At 51.2% G+C, this 18742-nt stretch overlaps 2 long non-coding RNA genes across 2 annotated transcripts; both read right to left on the bottom strand.

Moving 5' to 3' along the window:
• Positions 1-3566: 3566 nt before the first annotated feature.
• On the bottom strand, positions 3567-4639 carry LOC117004200. Its single transcript, XR_004419598.1, has 2 exons — positions 4015-4639; positions 3567-3901 (listed from the first exon to the last, which is right to left on the bottom strand). It is a non-coding gene; the product is annotated as an uncharacterized LOC117004200 (long non-coding RNA).
• Positions 4640-8920: 4281 nt separating this feature from the next.
• Positions 8921-11520, bottom strand: LOC117004202. Its single transcript, XR_004419600.1, has 2 exons — positions 9833-11520; positions 8921-9428 (listed from the first exon to the last, which is right to left on the bottom strand). It is a non-coding gene; the product is annotated as an uncharacterized LOC117004202 (long non-coding RNA).
• Positions 11521-18742: the final 7222 nt, after the last annotated feature.

Raw genomic sequence — 18742 nt, forward strand, 5'->3', positions numbered from 1 at the left:
CCAATAAAGCACCAAGGCATCCCCAGCTCCTGAGAAACCATCTCCAACCAGCAGCACTTCCCCACCAGCCACGACAATTTCTGCCTTTACCTGGGAGAAAGCATCTGCTGTTCTTGTGTTATCCATGTCTGGGGAGATTCTATTTGTTTCATCAGTGTCCTACAGGGTGGCAAGGAGCAGTTGATTCATGGCTCACACCTGCTCCTGCACAGCACGCTGCTCCTTCTCTCTCTGCCTCTCTCTCTTATGAAATCTTGCAGCCAATGGCTTTTATTAAGTGTTACTTCCTTTTATGCTGAGAACTGAAAGAAGCAATAATGATGCTGTGCTTCCTTATGGCAGCTCTGTGGAAAGACCCAAAAAAATGTAGAAGCTGTTTGCTTTCCCTGGACTGATATTTATCTTCCAGAGACTTCCTGAAATCACCGAGCCCTGAGTACTGAAATTATTATTTATTACTATTTATTATGATTTATTACAATGCATCTGTCTGAACACCCAACATGTGTTAGCTCCCAAATAAATCCCGTGCTAAATGTGAGGGAGTTTTCTCAGGAGCTGCAAACACAGTGCTCAATGTTCCCAGCAGTGTTTTTATGCTCAGCACCAATTTTCACACATCTCCAAAGTGCAGCACGAATATCTGCAGAATGGATGGGAGCACCAAGGCACCTGCAGCTCAATGCACACATTCCTCTAAAGAGAAACAGCACTTGGAACTTTTTCTTTGCTGCCTGTACTGCAGGAGAGAATTGTGGTTAGGAGAGGGAATTACCCTCTGAAAAGCGTTCCTGAAATCCAACAGCCCTGACAAAAATCGTTCAGCAGCTGCAGGGAAAACACAACTTGGCTTCCCCACCTTTATTGGTGACTCCTTCAACATCACAAACCTGTGTCAGAACCGATCTGGAGACTCAAAGTTCTGAACAGACACAGCTGCAAGGTGAACTCTTCACATTTTGAATTTTTTTCTCCCCCAAAGCAGAGACAGAGGGGAAAATCAAAAGCTCAAAAACATCACCTGCACAGCAGAGTGTTTGAGAAGCAACAGGAATTGAAAACATTTGGGGTTGATGACGGGTCTCCTTCCTCTGCTGCTCTAAAAGCAGCTTTTGAACAGAAGCAAGGCAGGAAATTGAGATGGGGGCAGAGCAGTGTCCCTGGATCACCCTGAGCCCCACAGGCACAAATCCCACAGATCAGAGCTCTGGGGTGAGGAGTGGGAGAGGAAGGATCAGCACTGAGCTCCCCCAGATCACTCAGGGCACTGGAAATTAAATGGAAGCTCAATATGTGCTGATATAAACAGGGTTTCATCATCTGAACTGATTAAAAGTCTTGGATGGAGTGTTAGCTTAACACAGCCAACCATGGAAAAGGGCCTGACTAAATCCAGGTCTTCTAAAGGAATATTTAATAAAAGAATGTCTTTCAGTGCCCTCAGTCCTGACTGCTCCATGTCCAGTGACATGGAAATTTTTCACTAAACTAGAAAAGGATTAATGGGAAACACATTTCTTTGACAGCTATCTGAAGCCATTTGATTAAAATAAAACAGCAACTAATTCACTCAGAATCACATTTCCAGTGCTGGCCTGTTCCCTGTTAGAATCCTCAGCCCTTGAGGAACGATTTTAAATTAAAAATCCCGAGGAACTTCTCTTTAGGACACGATTGTGGCAGCACAGACAGTTCAGAATGGGAAATGCCAGGTTTGTGTCACAGGCTCTGCAGGGAGGGGACAGGGGACACAGCAGCTCACCAGAATGGAGCTCCACTGCTGCTCTAGGAGCAAATATTTCCAATTAACCTGCAGCTGTTAATTACACCTTCCTTTAATCAAGGCTGTGCTGTCATTTCCTTCTCTTTGCTCTCAGTGAATCGATTCCAGCAGACGCCAGAACATTATGAAATAAGTTAGTTCAGGTTAAAAAAAGGAGACCTAAATTAAATGATCCTTAAAATAAATAAATAAATAAATAAATAGATAGATAAATAAATAAATAAATAAATAAATAAATAAATAAATAAATACAGCCTGAACTTCACAGACACATTTTTGCCTCTCATTCAAGCATGAATGTCCCAGCAGGGCTGGAATGCTCTCCCAAAGTATTTCAGAGTTGAAAAACAAAGCCTTTCCCTGAAAACTCGCTTCACCTGAAAATTAAACCTGCCTGAACCTGTTTTATAAAAGGGCTCTTTATTTCTCTTCTTATTTTTCTTTTTTTTTTTCTCTTTTTCTTTTTTTTTCCCTGATACAGAGAGGAAGTCACAGCTCCTCGTGACTTCATGGGGGTTTGACCTCAGCATTTCTCTTCATCTCACATGATGGGGATTCCAACAAGACCTGAACAAAATCCAACCAGACACCTTAGAAAGAAAAAAAAAACCAAAAAACCAAAAAAACCTATTAAGGAGGATTTGCTTTTCTGTTTCCTCAGAGCTGATCTAGCACAGAAATTGATGGTATTGCAAATTCCAGCCATTTCCATTTGGCCTAATTTTGATTCTGGTTTTAAGCAAGGAAAATATTGATGCATAACAGTTTGTGCTACACTGAACTGGAAGATGCATTAAATGCAAGGGTGGGGAGAGAGAGGGGGAAGTTTGAGAACAGAAGATTTGAAATTTAAAATTAAAACTTCTGTGAAACAAATCCAGGTCGAGGGTGACATCTAGTGATGCTCAGCACAAATTCTGCCCATTTTTGCAACACCCTCACTCATGAAGAAAATTTAAATTTTCACCAGATACAACATAAAAAATATTTCCCCATAAAGTATGAGTTAAATTATTTTCAGGTAATATGAGTTAATTTTTTAATTAATTCAGTATTTTGAATGCATAATGGGAGAATCCATTAAAAAATAATAATAAAAGCAGGAACTTGGAGGCAGAGAAAGTACATTACAGTGAAGAAGTTGGTACACGAGGTCTGATTGATGGAAATGTCATTTTTTGGCTTCTTTTCTTATTCTTCACCTTTTTTGTATATCTGCAAAGCACAGTGGCAGCTTTATGCACAAAGCAAATCAGTAATTAGCAATGGAGCTATTAGCAATTCCCTTGATTGATAATGCAGGAGCTGCTCAGCTGCTGAATTCTGAACAATAAAAATGTTTCCAGCAGCTCTGTGCCTCTGACAGTGGCTCATGGTCAGCACCAAGGAAAGGAACAGTCCTTGTTTATAAAAATAATAATTCTTCATCTGCCTGAGCAGTTTCCTTTGAGCTCCTCGCTGTGAGCAGCAAACAGCAACCAAGGAAATCATGGAATCACAGAATGCCCTGGGTTGGAATAGAAATGTGAAGCTCATCTCATTCCATCCCCTGCCATGGGACCCCTGCCACCATCCCAGGGCTCCAACCTGGCCTTGAACAATTCCAGGAAAAGCCAAAGCACCAATTCACAATTTAATTAATTTTTCAGCTGTTTAAAACTCGTTTCATGCAGAAGTCTCGCCCTCTGAACCTCCCTGCTGGTCCCACCTTGTTAATTCTGAAGGCAAGAAGTTAAACCCAGATTATTGCAGCCCCACAGGTCTGCTCCTCTGAGACACAAGGTGGCACCAGAAACTGCCTTTAATTTCAGCCTGTGAAAACTGGGCCACAAAGCAAAAACTTGGAGGAGTTTGTGGGTTTAAATGAGAGGAGTCAGAAAAGCACGGGCTGTGGAATGGCTGGGCACAGCAGGGGCAAGCAGCGAGTGCTGAGAGGTTTGAAACAGGAATTGGAAAATCAAGGAGAGAGCAAAAGCAATCCTGAGGGGAGCTGGATCATCTTCTGAAGGCTGGGAATCAGCAGCACCTTTAACAAGGACAGAATCCACACTCCAGGAGGGTTTTTAACTCCTGCAACGAGCTCCAGGACTTCTGCAACCTCCTTTGGAAACTTCAATCCTGTCATCATTAAAAACAGATACGCTGGTTTTGGCAAACCAAATGTTAAAATATTTTTTTAAAATATGAAAAAAGATTAAAAATATGACAGGAGGTTGCAGCTGCCTCCTCACCTTCTCCTTATTTGCCTGGTCTTGACAGCACAGACTGGGACAGCTCTGCTCCAGTTCCTGCCTCTGTTTTCAGTCTTGGGCAGCAAGATGAGAATAAAGATCAGAATAAATATCAGAATAAAGATGAGAATAAAGCAAAGGGTTGCCCACACAGCCACTGTGTCCCAGGTCAGGGCTGTCACTGGGGCTCCTCATCCATCTGTGCCCCTGCACAGGAATTAATTCTATTGCTGGCCACACTCAGGAGTGCTGCAAACACAAAGTCCAAGCACTCCCCAAAATCCCCAGAACTAAATTGAGGAGGAAAAAAATCCTACACTGTAATTAAGATAAAGGAATGATGTCCCCTGACTTCAAATCTCAGCTCTGCACAATGCTAAAATCAGTATTTTATGGCCTGAGTCCTAATTAGCCAGGGAAGGGACAATGACCCAGGAGGCAGGGGGTGAATTTACAGCAGTGGCAGCCTCTGCTAGCACAGACTTTCTGCTTCCACACAACATCTATTATGCTAAAATATATCTCTACATATCCAAAACTCATTAATAACTAATCCACAGTGGATGATAACAGAGAACAGGTTCAGAGAGGGGATTGAGGAGAGCAGGAGGGGGCTGAAGGGTCAAAGAGGGGGTTGAGGAGAGCAGGAGGGGGCTGAAGGGTCAAAGAGGGGATTGAGGAGAGCAGGAGGGGGCTGAAGGCTCAAAGAGGGGATTGAGGAGAGCAGGAGGGGGCTGAAGGTCACTCTGCCCCTCTGCAATCGTTGAGCAGGGACACAAAACCCTCCTGGGAGCCAGGGAGCTCCTCAGCTCAGCATTGATTGCACCTGCGTCCTCCTCGGCACCGCCTGCAGGAACAAAACTGCAAAACACTCGGGGAACTTTCCAAGCAGCCACAAAAGTGTGAAATCAGCTGCAATCCCATTATTGCTGCCTGCAGAAGTGGTGCAGGAGGAGGGACAGATGGAACCTTTTCATGACAACCCTGTTTCTTCTCGAGACAATATTCAGAGCAAACAAAACCTTAAACCTCAGCTTCTTCTTTTGTGCCAAACAGGAGAATGTGCTATTCAGAAACACCTGACTACAGGTTATTATTAAACTCAAACATGTGTAAATAACCTTGTACACTTCAACTGCAAAGAAAAAAAATAAAAGAAATGGTAGAATAACTAGTTGTCACTTCTGTTTTCCATAATTAAATCATACAAGGTTACATGAATCATATTGGTTTTCCAAATCTATTTTGCTTTCTAGATCAAGACAGTTCTGTTTCTGACAGAAAATATTCTGTATTGACACCCTGTAGTTTGACATCACTCAAAAGAGCTGGCTCACTTTGCAAACTGCAGAATCTGGAAAAGGGAATCTCTCTAACCCCAAAGAGCATTTAAATCCCATTTTTTCCTTGTGGAGCAACATTTTGTTAATCCCAAACCATAACAAATAACCAGCTTCTCTCTGTTCTAGAAGTTATTTGCAAAAACAGCGCAGACAAAAGCCCAGAAGTTGGAATTTTTATAACCATAGGACACCATCTTCCACACACAGAAAGAATACAGCAGGAAACCCTTGGATAAAATTAGAAAGGCAGAAGTCAGACCTAACAGGTAGATAAAATTCAAGGGTTGGGTCTGGTTGTGGGGTTCTTTCTGTCCTTCTTGTCTGGAAAGCAGCAACACAGCACTGCAAGTACTGCAACAAACTGAGGAGCTTTGAGAATCAGCAGAATAATTGGGGCCAATATCCATCCATCCATCATCCATCCATCCATCCATCATCCATCATCCATCCATCATCCATCATCATCCACCCATCATCCATCATCCATCCATCCATCCATCCATCCTGTACCCCATTATTGGGGAATAACCCCTGTGCCCCATTTCTGGGGGATCACTCCCCTGTACCCCATTATTGGGGGATCACTTCCCGTACACCACGCCTGATATAACCCCTGCTTCTTCGTGACTTGTAAAGACAGAATTTGTGGGATTTAGGTTTTTAGTGGAGATTTTAGAGGGAAAGTCGTGGTTTAATTGGAATCAGGTGGATTGCCTTGTGCCAGGGGGGATGGAAACCATCCTGAGCTGCAGGGTTCCTCTCGTTGGGCCCTCTGTGAGCTCGGGGTTCTGCAGCAATCCCTGCAGCAATTCCTGCAACAATCCCTGCAGCAATTCCTGGAGAAATTCCTGTAACAATCCTGCAGCAATTCCTGGAGAAATTCCTGTAACAATCCTGCAGCAATTCCTGTAAAAATTCCTGTAACAATCCCTTCAGGAATTCCTGGAGAAATTCCTGGGAAAATTCCTGCAAGAATTCCGGCAGTAATTCCTGCACCAATTCCTCCAGTGTTGGGACATCCGAGACCCCCCAAAGAATTCGGGACCCCCCAACCGGGCTGGGCCGGGGTCCAGCGTGTCCCCCCTCCCGGTGTCCCCCAGAGCCCACCCGGACCCCCCATCCCCAGCGGGACCCTCCGCGGCTCCGTGCGCGGCAGTGCCAGGCGGCCGCTCATTAATGAGCCCGTTAATCACCGCTAGTGGGGTAATGAGGGGCTGCCCGGAGCCCGGCTGTCACCGAGCGGGGACGGGGACAGGGACAGGGGGACAGCGGCTCGTGGGGCTCAGGGGACAGCACGGGGGTGGGGACAGCGGGCAGGGGGAGCTGCGGGCAGGGCGGGGAGTGCGGGATGCGGGGAGGGACGGAAGGAGGGAATGGGGCGGGATGCGGGGCGGGATGCGGGGCGGGATGCGGGGCGGGATTTAGGGCCAGATGCAGAGTTAGGATGCAGGGTTGGTTATAGGGCGGTACCTGGCGGGGCGGGATGCAGGAGGGATACAGGGTGTGATGCAGGGTTAGATGCAGGGCTGGGATGCAGGGCTGGGATGCAGGCGGGATTCAGGGCTGGGATGCAGGCAGGATTTAGGGTTGGGATGCAGGCGGGATTTAGGGTTGGGATGCAGGCAGGATTTAGGGTTGGGATGCAGGCAGGATTTAGGGCTGGGATGCAGGCGGGGTTCAGGGCTGGGATGCAGGCGGGATTCAGGGCTGGGATGCAGGCAGGATTCAGGGCTGGGATGCAGGCGGGATTCAGGGCTGGGATGCAGGCGGGATTCAGGGCTGGGATGCAGGCAGGATTTAGGGTTGGTTACAGGAGCAGGTTCTCCCCCGCTGCCTTGCGGATCCCCACCCTGCGCACGGGCTGGGAGCGCAGGGACGGCTCCGGCCCGGGGCTGCTCGCGGGGGGGGCGGAGCTTTTGGCAGCCACCGAGTCGTGGGTCTGCAGCAGCGACTGGGACACACGGGCGGGCACCGCGGTGTCCGGCAGGGGGACACACGACACCCACGAGACCCCACGGGACCCCCACGCAAACCCACGCGACCCCACGGGACACCCACGGGACCCCACGCGACCCCACGCGACCCCACGCGACCCCCACGTGACCCCACGCAAACCCACGCGACCCCACGCAAACCCACGCGACCCCCACGGGACCCCACGCGACCCCACGCGACCCCCAGGTGACCCCACGCGACCCCACGCGACCCCCACGTGACCCCACGCAAACCCACGCGACCCCCAGGTGACCCCACGCGACCCCACGCGACCCCCACGTGACCCCACGCAAACCCACGCGACCCCCACGGGACCCCACGCGACCCCCACGCGACCCCACGCGACCCCACGCAAACCCACGCGACCCCCACGCGACCCCACGCAAACCCACGCGACCCCCACGTGACCCCACGCAAACCCACGCGACCCCATGGGACCTCCACGCGACCCCACGGGACCCCACGGGACCCCCAGGCAAACCCAGGCGACCCTACAAGACCGGCACGCGACTGGCACGTGTCCGGCACTCGACTGGCACGTGACCGGCACGCGACCGGCACGCGACCGGCACGCGACCGGCACGTGTCCGGCACGCGACTGGCACGCGACTGGCACGCGACCGGCACGCGACTGGCACGTGACCGGCACGCGACCGGCACGTGTCCGGCACGCGACTGGCACGGGTCCGGCACGCGACTGGCACGTGTCCGGCACGCGACTGGCACGCGACTGGCACGCGACCGGCACGCGACCGGCACGCGACCGGCACGTGTCCGGCACGCGACTGGCACGCGACTGGCACGTGCCGGGGTCCCGCCCCCCCCGCCCCCCCCCCCCCCCCCCCCGGTCCGTTCGGTCCCGCAGGATCCGGGCCAGCTCCGCCGCCGCTGCCCGCGCCAGGCGCCCGATGTCCCGCAGGATCTCCGGCACCAGCGCCAGCTTGTCCCCGCGCACCGCCTCCAGCTGCCGCTCCTCCGGCCGCTCGTGCGCCTGGGGACAGCGGGGACAGGGCAGCGCTCCCCGCGGGCGGGTGACCGCGTTCAGCTGCTGCTGCGGGGCGCTGCAGAAGCGCAGCAGCTCCTCCACGGGCGCGTCGTGCCCGGGGCACTCGGGCTGGGCCGGGGCCGCGCGGGGCCGCAGCGGCAGCAGCGCCAGCGCCGCGCACAGCGCCAGCACAGCGGCGGCGACACGGCCGCGACAGCGGCGACACGGCAGCGACAGCGGCGACACGGCAGCGACAGCGGCGACACGGCTGCGACAGCGGCACGGCGGCACCCGCGTGTGCGCGGCCACCCAGCGACCCTGTGCGCACCTGGGCTCACCTGTGCTCACCTGTGCTCACCTGCACACACCTGCACACACCTGCACACACCTGCACACACCTCACTTCAGCAGTCAGAACTTAATCACCTGTGGCTTTACTTCAGTTTCCTCACGTGCCAAGTTCATGTGAGGTTTCTAATCCCAGATTTTTTTTTTGAGTTTTATAATCATGAATTAGAAATAATTTTATATTATTTTCTATCTTTCATAATGCTTTTATGTAATCATAGAAAATTCCCCAAAGTGTGTTTGTGCTCTTTATTTTAACAAGTGATCTCTCCATGTTTCAGTGAAAATTAGTAAAGATCTTTTTTCCTTTAATTAAGTCAGTAGTCAAGCAGCTCCTGTTCTCCAAGCCATGTGCTGAGTCAGACCTGAAGTTTCATTTGTTTTGTCAGGTATTCCATTATCAAAAACTTCAATTCTACTGAGGCAGCTCTTGAGCACTGAACAACCTCTGGAAGTGCCAGGGGATGAATTCCAGCCTTTGTTCACAGAAATTCCCAATCATAGCCAGAAATGTGCACAGAATTCAAAACCAGTTTGCTTTGCTAAGAGAAAACATTTCATCTTTGAAGTCCTTCTCTATAAAGAATAAAACAGAGAAGAGATCTTCAAGAGTTTTTCTCTCGCTGGTTTGGCTGCTTGAAACTTCAGGACAACAATAATTCCCTGCTGCATGGGAGGAACCATCTGCTTATTATCCCCTTATTTCTTTTAAAAGTCCCACTTTTGTCTGGCAGAAACTGTTGCTGAAAAAGAGTGAAAATAAAGGAAAGTGATACATATTTATCAGCCATTATCAGCTTAATCTCATGTCAAACATTAAATTTAAAATTTTTCATTCAACATCACAGGGGAATTCTCTTAGAAAACTCCATGATCCACATTTAGCAGGAAATGTTGTTTCCTCTTTACCTTTTCCTGAAGATTAAATAGAATAAAGAATAGAATAGAATAGAATAGAATAGAATAGAATAGAATAGAATAGAATAGAATAGAATAGAATAGAATAGAATAGAATAGAATAGAATAGAATAGAATAAAGAATAGAATAGAATAGATAATTTCACTAGGGAAGAAACAACTGAGTAATTACAGCATTAAAAAAAAATAAACCAGTCATGCTTTGTAAAACATGGCAGAGGTTTTTTACCTGGGAAAATTCTTCATTTCTGCTGGTAGCTCGAGCAGCCAAACCTTTGCTTTGCTTTCATCACAGCCAATATTTCACTAACTCTGCTGACATCCTCTTATTTGCAGGTTATTTTTCTCAGAAAATGAGTTATTTTAGGAAAGAACACGAATGAAACTAATGTAAGAAACATCACAATAAATCTAATTTCCACATTTAACCCATTGCATCTTTGTGGGCTCGGGGTGGGTTGTCCTGATATTTTTTTAATGGCTGCTCATGATTCTTTAAAGGATCCACCTGCTGTGACTGAAGCACACAAAACCTTGATGAGAGATTCTCGGGCTAGATAATAATTTCAGGTTTGGAAGGCTCAGCCAGCTCTGGCACGGGCAGATAAGCAGAGATGGCAGGGCTGGATCAGAGGCTGCTGCTGAAGGGAAGGTCTGGCAGTGCAAACCCTGACAAATCCAGCTTTGTGCTCGGGAACTCTCATTTTCCCTGGCCAAGAAAGGAATCTTGCACATCCCTGGTGAGAGCAGAGAGCAGTGGCCCAGAACACAGAACAGCACAGAGGATTTTCCTCTGAACACGCTCTAAAAGGATGAGGCTGCTGATAAAGATTGTCAAACCTGCACCTGTTTGAACATCATTTTATGGGGTTTAAATAATCATTCCAGGAGCACAGGGGGTGTTTTCCCCAGGACAAGCTGTCCTAGTCAGAGAACAGGTTTAACTGCAGTGCTGGGGTTTGCACACAGAGCCAGCACAAGTTATGAACTCGAGATCCATCCCCAAAGTTTTGTGTTCCTCAGCTCAGTGAGACCCTGAAGCCCATCTCCAGAACCTCCCCAGTAAATCACTCTGGAGGATGAAAAGCTCTTCTGCACTCAGAATCAGCCTAGGGGGTCAAGCAGAACAAGCATAAAAATCACCCCTTGTCTCTGTAAACTCCTGGGGATCTGAGAGCTCCTCCCAATCCTCAGAAATGCTCAGAGGAGGGCGATTCTCGTGGCCAGTCCCACAGAGATTTCTTTACCACCTGTCTGATCAGCACAGCTGTGAGAGCCTGAGTCACGCCAGGGTTTGAAATTCACATTTCCTCTCCATCTGCAGGGAACAAAACAGGTCAGGGATTGTGGCCTGGAGACCAAAAGAATAAAACATGGGAAGGAGATACAATATTCTTGATGGGGGATGCAGAGAGGGAATGAACAATGGTGCAAGGGATGTTTTTCCTCCCTAGAACTCATCTCCCCTGGCCTCTGGCCCCGGTGCTGTTGGACTCAAACGTGGCATGGGAGCACAGCCAGGAGGGGACACAAACCAAACCATTCTTTCATTTTCTACACCAGGGATTGGAGCAGTGCTCTGCCCTTACTCTGCCCTCCTCTCCAAGATGAGTGCACTCCACTGCCCAGCAGACTGAGGACAGGAATGTGTGAAATTTTGGGGAATTTTCCACTGCTCAGGTGCAGAGCAGCATTGCCAGGACACAAATCCTCTGCAGCACTCTGGGGTGGAGGTGAGAGCATCCTGCCTGCTCTGCACTGCAATAATCAATCCCTGCACCCCTGGACATGAAACAGGAGCTTACAGAATACAAAATATTCTATGACATTTCAGACTATGGAGGTTTTCCAGTGCTGAGCAGAGAAATCCTTCAGAGAATAAGGAGAATACAAAATACTTTGTGTCATTTCAGACCATGGAGGTTTTCCAGTGCTGAGCAGAGAAATCCTTTAGAGAATAAGGAGAATACAAAATATTTTGTGACGTTTCAGACCACAGAGGTTTTCCAGTGCTGAGCAGAGAAATCCTTTGGAAAATAAGGGCTCACACGTTGCTGTCTTTTGTGCAGACACAGCTTCTTCCCCTCTCAGCACAGGCCACAGAGTTTTCTATCACACAGGAGGCTCTAGCCCACTATTTTTAGTACTTAATGGCAAAGCTGATAGTGCCATTAATCCACTTGGGTGTACAACATTCCATTTCCACTTGAAATTGCACCTCAGTGCAAATGGAGGCTTGTCCTGCTGTCACACACACTCAGAAATCCATGATGCACACACTGAATGACTTCCCATGCCAGCTGAGAGGTGAGGAATTCTGCTTGGCTTTGGGAGCAGCGTGGCACAGAGGGATGGAGCATTCTGGAGTGAGCACTGCCAGGACAAACACAGACACTGCTGGGATGGGAAGGGCCCAGCTCTCCTGGGAACAGCTTCAATTGTGGGTGCTGAAAACAGCAGGAAATGCAGAGCCCAGCCCAGGAAGGTGCATTGCCTTTGGGTCCTCTCCTCACCCTGGACACAGCCTCAGGCTGCCAGGGAGCCTTGCAAGATGGGCTCCTGCTCACCTGGACAAACAACATTGCCAAGGGCATTTTGTGCCCAGAAATCACAGCCTGGGTGCACTCATGGGCCCCACAAAGCTGGCAGGAACTGCTGGGGCTTCTGCACAAAGCAGAGGTTGCTGCAGATGGAGGGAACATCTGCTCCCCACCACGGGACTGACAGCTGGCTGGTTTAATATCTGCTCCTAGACATCACTGAAAATTTAGGGGAGAAAACAAGATCTTTAAAACATTGCCTGTGCAACTTGGTGGGCAAATCCCCAGCTATTCATTCACTTAAAACTTCTGCACTGAATGCTGTCCTTGTAAAATTGTCACCTGGAGGTTAAAATTGAGAAGTGTTGCCTCTTGGTATTGAATTATGGGTGCAAGACAATAATTCTGCAGGCTCAGAATGAAAATGGGAGAGATTTGTGACTTTTTTAAGCTCACAAACCTGCAACAGGAGCCTCAAACATTAATATAAGTGGCATTGCACTTGATTCCAAAGTCTTTCTGCAAAAATATGAGGTGGGAAGAGTTCAGACACCAGCAAGTGCTTTTTAAAGATCAAACTAAGAAAATCGCACCACAGAAATACAGGAGGAAAGAAGTGCAAGGAAAATCTCCCTTATGCTTGCCTGCTCACGTGTGATAAATGAAATTCTCAGTCCTGCCGAGGCTCCACGGGTACAACCCCAGTTAAAACCAGTCCTGGTGGCTTCTCAAAGCTGCACGGAGCGTGTCCGAGCATCCTGCCCAACCCAAAACCCCGCAGGGCAGGTCCGGAGCGGGCAGAAAGTTTTAGCGGGTGAAAAGCCCGTTTTGCAGATGGATTTCCCGGCGGATCCAGCGTGCCCGGTATCTGCAGAGGGCGCCACAAGTTTGGGATGTGCCGGGATGCGGCTCCAGGTGCTCCAGCTGTCACTCACTAAGGTGCTCGCTCTCCAATGGCCAATGCTCTGCTCGCAGGGTGAGGTAGGAGTTGGTTTTTTCTTTCTTGCATCTATAAATCCCTTCGTTCTCGTCTCCTTTCTTGCCACTGAAATAGCAGCAGATGCTTGGCTGAGCTGCAGCGTGCTGTGACCGAGCTGCCCTGGCAGACGGGAGAGCTCCCTGCTCTTCATCACCAGGAGAGCTGAGCCCAGCCATGTCCTGCTGCCGATTCCTCCCTGCAGAGAAAACTGCTTGCTGCCCGCAGGCTTTGGAGCTGACTTTCTTCTAAAGGAAAGAATTGCATGCCAGCCTGGCATAAAACTCGCTGTGGATGCAGGTTGTTTGATGTTTGCCCTTGTAAAAGTGACCAAAGTCCTGCTTGGTTCCACCAAGCACAGCAGCAGCTCGGAAGGACTCGTTTTCCTTTCTCCTTTTTTTTTCCTTTCTCTTTTCAACCTGTGCTCTCTCAGGTGCACAAGCACAGGTGAGCTCGGCTCCTTTGCTGGCAATGAACACCACACACTTTGCATTCTCCTTTCAGCCCGTGCTGCTCAACGCCACCGACGACTTCAACGACTCCGTCCCCAACAACCGCAGCGGCGACGGGTTTTGCGAGCAGGTCTTCATCAAAGCCGAGGTCTTCCTGACCCTGGGGATCATCAGCCTGCTGGAGAACATCCTTGTCATCCTGGCAGTGCTGAAGAACGGCAACCTGCACTCCCCCATGTATTTCTTCCTGTGCAGCCTGGCTGTGGCAGATATGTTGGTGAGCATGTCCAACGCGCTGGAGACCGTCATGATCGCCATCCTCAGCAACGGCTACCTGGTCATCGACGACCGCTTCATCCAGCACATGGACAATGTGTTTGACTCAATGATTTGCATTTCTCTGGTAGTCTCCATTTGCAACCTCCTGGCCATAGCCATCGACAGGTACATCACTATTTTCTATGCCCTCCGTTACCACAGCATCATGACGGTGAAGAAAGCCCTGACCCTCATTGTGCTCATTTGGGTGGCTTGCATCATGAGAGGTTTGAAACAGGAATTGGAAAATCAAGGAGAGAGCAAAAGCAATCCTGAGGGGAGCTGGATCATCTTCTGAAGGCTGGGAATCAGCAGCACCTTTAACAAGGACAGAATCCACACTCCAGGAGGGTTTTTAACTCCTGCAACGAGCTCCAGGACTTCTGCAACCCCCTTTGGAAACTTCAATCCTGTCATCATTAAAAACAGATACGCTGGTTTTGGCAAACCAAATATTAAAATATTTTTTTAAAATATGACAAAAAATTAAAAATATGACAGGAGGTTTCAGCTGCCTCCTCACCTTCTCCTTATTTGCCTGGTCTTGACAGCACAGACTGGGACAGCTCTGCTCCAGTTCCTGCCTCTGTTTTCAGTCTTGGGCAGCAAGATGAGAATAAAGATCAGAATAAATATCAGAATAAATATCAGAATAAAGATGAGAATAAAGCAAAGGGTTGCCCACACAGCCACTGTGTCCCAGGTCAGTGCTGTCACTGGGGCTCCTCATCCATCTGTGCCCCTGCACAGGAATGAATTCTATTGCTGGCCACACTCAGGAGTGCTGCAAACACAAAGTCCAAGCACTCCCCAAAATCCCCAGAACTAAATTGGAGAAAAATCATACCCTGTAATTAAGATCAAGGAATGATGTCCCCTGACATCAAATCTCAGCTCTGCACAATGCTAAAATCAGTATTTTATGGCCTGAGTCCTAATTAGCCAGGGAAGGGACAATGACCCAGGAGGCAGGGGGTGAATTTACAGCAGTGACAGCCTCTGCTAGCACAGACTTTCTGCTTCCACACAACATCTATTATGCTAAAATATATCTCTACATATCCAAAACTCATTAATAACTAATTCACAGAGGATGATAACAGAGAACAGGTTCAGAGAGGGGATTGAGGAGAGCAGGAGGGGGCTGAAGGGTCAAAGAGGGGATTGAGGAGAGCAGGAGGGGGCTGAAGGGTCAAAGAGGGGATTGAGGAGAGCAGGAGGGGGCTGAAGGGTCAAAGAGGGGATTGAGGAGAGCAGGAGGGGGCTGAAGGGTCAAAGAGGGGATTGAGGAGAGCAGGAGGGGGCTGAAGGGTCAAAGAGGGGATTGAGGAGAGCAGGAGGGGGCTGAAGGTCACTCTGCCCCTCTGCAATCGTTGAGCAGGGACACAAAACCCTCCTGTGAGCCAGGGAGCTCCTCAGCTCAGCATTGATTGCACCTGCGTCCTCCTCGGCACTGCCTGCAGGAACAAAACTGCAAAACACTCGGGGAACTTTCCAAGCAGCCACAAAAGTGTGAAATCAGCTGCAATCCCATTATTGCTGCCTGCTGAAGTGGTGCAGGAGCAGGGACAGATGGAACCTTTTCATGACAACCCTGTTTCTTCTCGAGACAATATTCAGAGCAAACAAAACCTTAAACCTCAGCTTCTTCTTTTGTGCCAAACAGGAGAATGTGCTGTTCAGAAACACCTGACTACAGGTTATTATTAAACTCAAACATGTGTAAATAACCTTGTACACTTCAACTGCAAAGAAAAAAAATGAAAGAAATGGCAGAATAACTAGTTGTCACTTCTGTTTTCCATAATTAAATCATACAAGGTTACATGAATCATATTGGTTTTCCAAATCTATTTTGCTTTCTAAATCAAGACAGTTCTGTTTCTGACAGAAAATATTCTGTATTGACACCCTGTAGTTTGACATCACTCAAAAGAGCTGGCTCACTTTACAAACTGCAGAATCTGGAAAAGGGAATCTCTCTAACCCCAAAGAGCATTTAAATCCCATTTTTCCCTTGTGGAGCAACATTTTGTTAATCCCAAATCATAACAAATAATCAGCTTCTCTCTGTTCTAGAAGTTATTTGCAAAAACAGCGCAGACAAAAGCCCAGAAGTTGGAATTTTTATAACCATAGGACACCATCTTCCACACACAAAAAGAATACAGCAGGAAACCCTTGGATAAAATTAGAAAGGCAGAAGTCAGACCTAACAGGTGGATAAAATTCAAGGGTTGGGTCTGGTTGTGGGGTTCTTTCTGTCCTTCTTGTCTGGAAAGCAGCAACACAGCACTGCAAGTACTGCAACAAACTGAGGAGCTTTGAGAATCAGCAGAATAATTGGGGCCAATATCCATCCATCCATCATCCATCCATCCATCCATCATCCATCATCCATCCATCATCCATCATCATCCACCCATCATCCATCATCCATCCATCCATCCATCCATCCTGTACCCCATTATTGGGGAATAACCCCATACCCCATTTCTGGGGGATCACTCCCCTGTACCCCATTATTGGGGATCACTTCCCGTACACCACGCCTGGGATAAGCCCTGCTTCTTCATGACTTGAAAAGACAGAATTTGTGGGATTTAGGTTTTTAGTGGAGATTTTAGAGGGAAAGTCGTGGTTTAATTGGAATCAGGTGGATTGCCTTGTGCCAGGGGAATGGAAACCATCCTGAGCTGCAGGGTTCCTCTCGTTCAGCCCTCTGTGAGCTCGGGGTTCTGCAGCAATCCCTGCAGCAATTCCTGCAACAATCCCTGCAGCAATCCCTGCAGCAATTCCTGGAGAAATTCCTGTAACAATCCTGCAGCAATTCCTGTAAAAATTCCTGTAACAATCCCTTCAGGAATTCCTGGAGAAATTCCTGGGAAAATTCCTGCAAGAATTCCGGCAGTAATTCCTGCACCAATTCCTCCGGTGTTGGGACATCCGGGACCCCCCAAAGAATTCGGGACCCCCCAACCGGGCCGGGCTGGGCCGGGGTCCAGCGTGTCCCCCCTCCCGGTGTCCCCCAGAGCCCACCCGGACCCCCCATCCCCAGCGGGACCCTCCGCGGCTCCGTGCGCGGCAGTGCCAGGCGGCCGCTCATTAATGAGCCCGTTAATCACCGCTAGTGGGGTAATGAGGGGCTGCCCGGAGCCCGGCTGTCACCGAGCGGGGACGGGGACAGGGACAGGGGGACAGCGGCTCGTGGGGCTCAGGGGACAGCACGGGGGTGGGGACAGCGGGCAGGGGGAGCTGCGGGCAGGGCGGGGAGTGCGGGATGCGGGGAGGGACGGAAGGAGGGAATGGGGCGGGATGCGGGGCGGGATGCGGGGCGGGATGCGGGGCGGGATTCGGGGCGGGATTTAGGGTCAGATGCAGAGTTAGGATGCAGGGTTGGTTATAGGGCGGTACCTGGCGGGGCGGGATGCAGGAGGGATACAGGGTGTGATGCAGGGTTAGATGCAGGGCTGGGATGCAGGCGGGATGCAGGGCTGGGATGCAGGCGGGATGCAGGGTTGGGATGCAGGCGGGATTCAGGGTTGGGATGCAGGCAGGATTCAGGGTTGGGATGCAGGCGGGGTTCAGGGTTGGTTACAGGAGCAGGTTCTCCCCCGCTGCCTTGCGGATCCCCACCCTGCGCACGGGCTGGGAGCGCAGGGACGGCTCCGGCCCGGGGCTGCTCGCGGGGGGGGCGGAGCTTTGGGCAGCCACCGAGTCGTGGGTCTGCAGCAGCGACTGGGACACACGGGCGGGCACCGCGGTGTTCTGCAGGGGGACACGGGACACCCACGCGACCCCACGCGACCCCACGCGACCCCCACGTGACCCCACGCAAACCCACGCGACCCCCACGTGACCCCACGCGACACCCACGCAAACCCACGAGACCCCACGCGACACCCACGCGACCCCACGCGACCCCACGCGACCCCACGCGGACCCCACGCGACCCCACGCAAACCCACGCGACCCCCACGTGACCCCACGCGACCCCCACGGGACCCCACGCGACGCCCACGCGACCCCACGCGACCCCACGGGACCCCACGCGACCCCCACGCGACCCCACGCGACCCCCACGTGACCCCACGCGACCCCACGCGACCCCCACGTGACCCCACGCGACCCCACGCAAACCCACGCGACCCCACGGGACCCCACGGGACCCCCAGGCAAACCCAGGTGACCCTACAAGACCGACCGACACGCGACCGGCACGCGACTGGCACGTGTCCGGCACGCGACTGGCACGTGTCCGGCACGCGACTGGCACGTGTCCGGCACGCGACTGACACGCGACCGGCACGTGACCGGCACGCGACCGGCACGTGTCCGGCACGCGACCGGCACGCGACCGCCACGCGACTGGCACGTGACCGGCACGCGACCGCCACGTGTCCGGCACGCGACTGGCACGTGTCCGGCACGCGACTGGCACGCGACCGGCACGCGACCGCCACGTGCCGGGGTCCCGCCGCCCCCCCCCCCCCCCCCCGGTCCGTTCGGTCCCGCAGGATCCGGGCCAGCTCCGCCGCCGCTGCCCGCGCCAGGCGCCCGATGTCCCGCAGGATCTCCGGCACCAGCGCCAGCTTGTCCCCGCGCACCGCCTCCAGCTGCCGCTCCTCCGGCCGCTCGTGCGCCTGGGGACAGCGGGGACAGGGCAGCGCTCCCCGCGGGCGGGTGACCGCGTTCAGCTGCTGCTGCGGGGCGCTGCAGAAGCGCAGCAGCTCCTCCACGGCCGCGTCGTGCCCGGGGCACTCGGGCTGGGCCGGGGCCGCGCGGGGCCGCAGCGGCAGCAGCGCCAGCGCCGCGCACAGCGCCAGCACAGCGGCGGCGACACGGCCGCGACA

The sequence above is a fragment of the Catharus ustulatus genome, chromosome 17, assembly GCF_009819885.2.
Source record: "Catharus ustulatus isolate bCatUst1 chromosome 17, bCatUst1.pri.v2, whole genome shotgun sequence".
Classification (NCBI taxonomy): domain Eukaryota; kingdom Metazoa; phylum Chordata; class Aves; order Passeriformes; family Turdidae; genus Catharus; species Catharus ustulatus.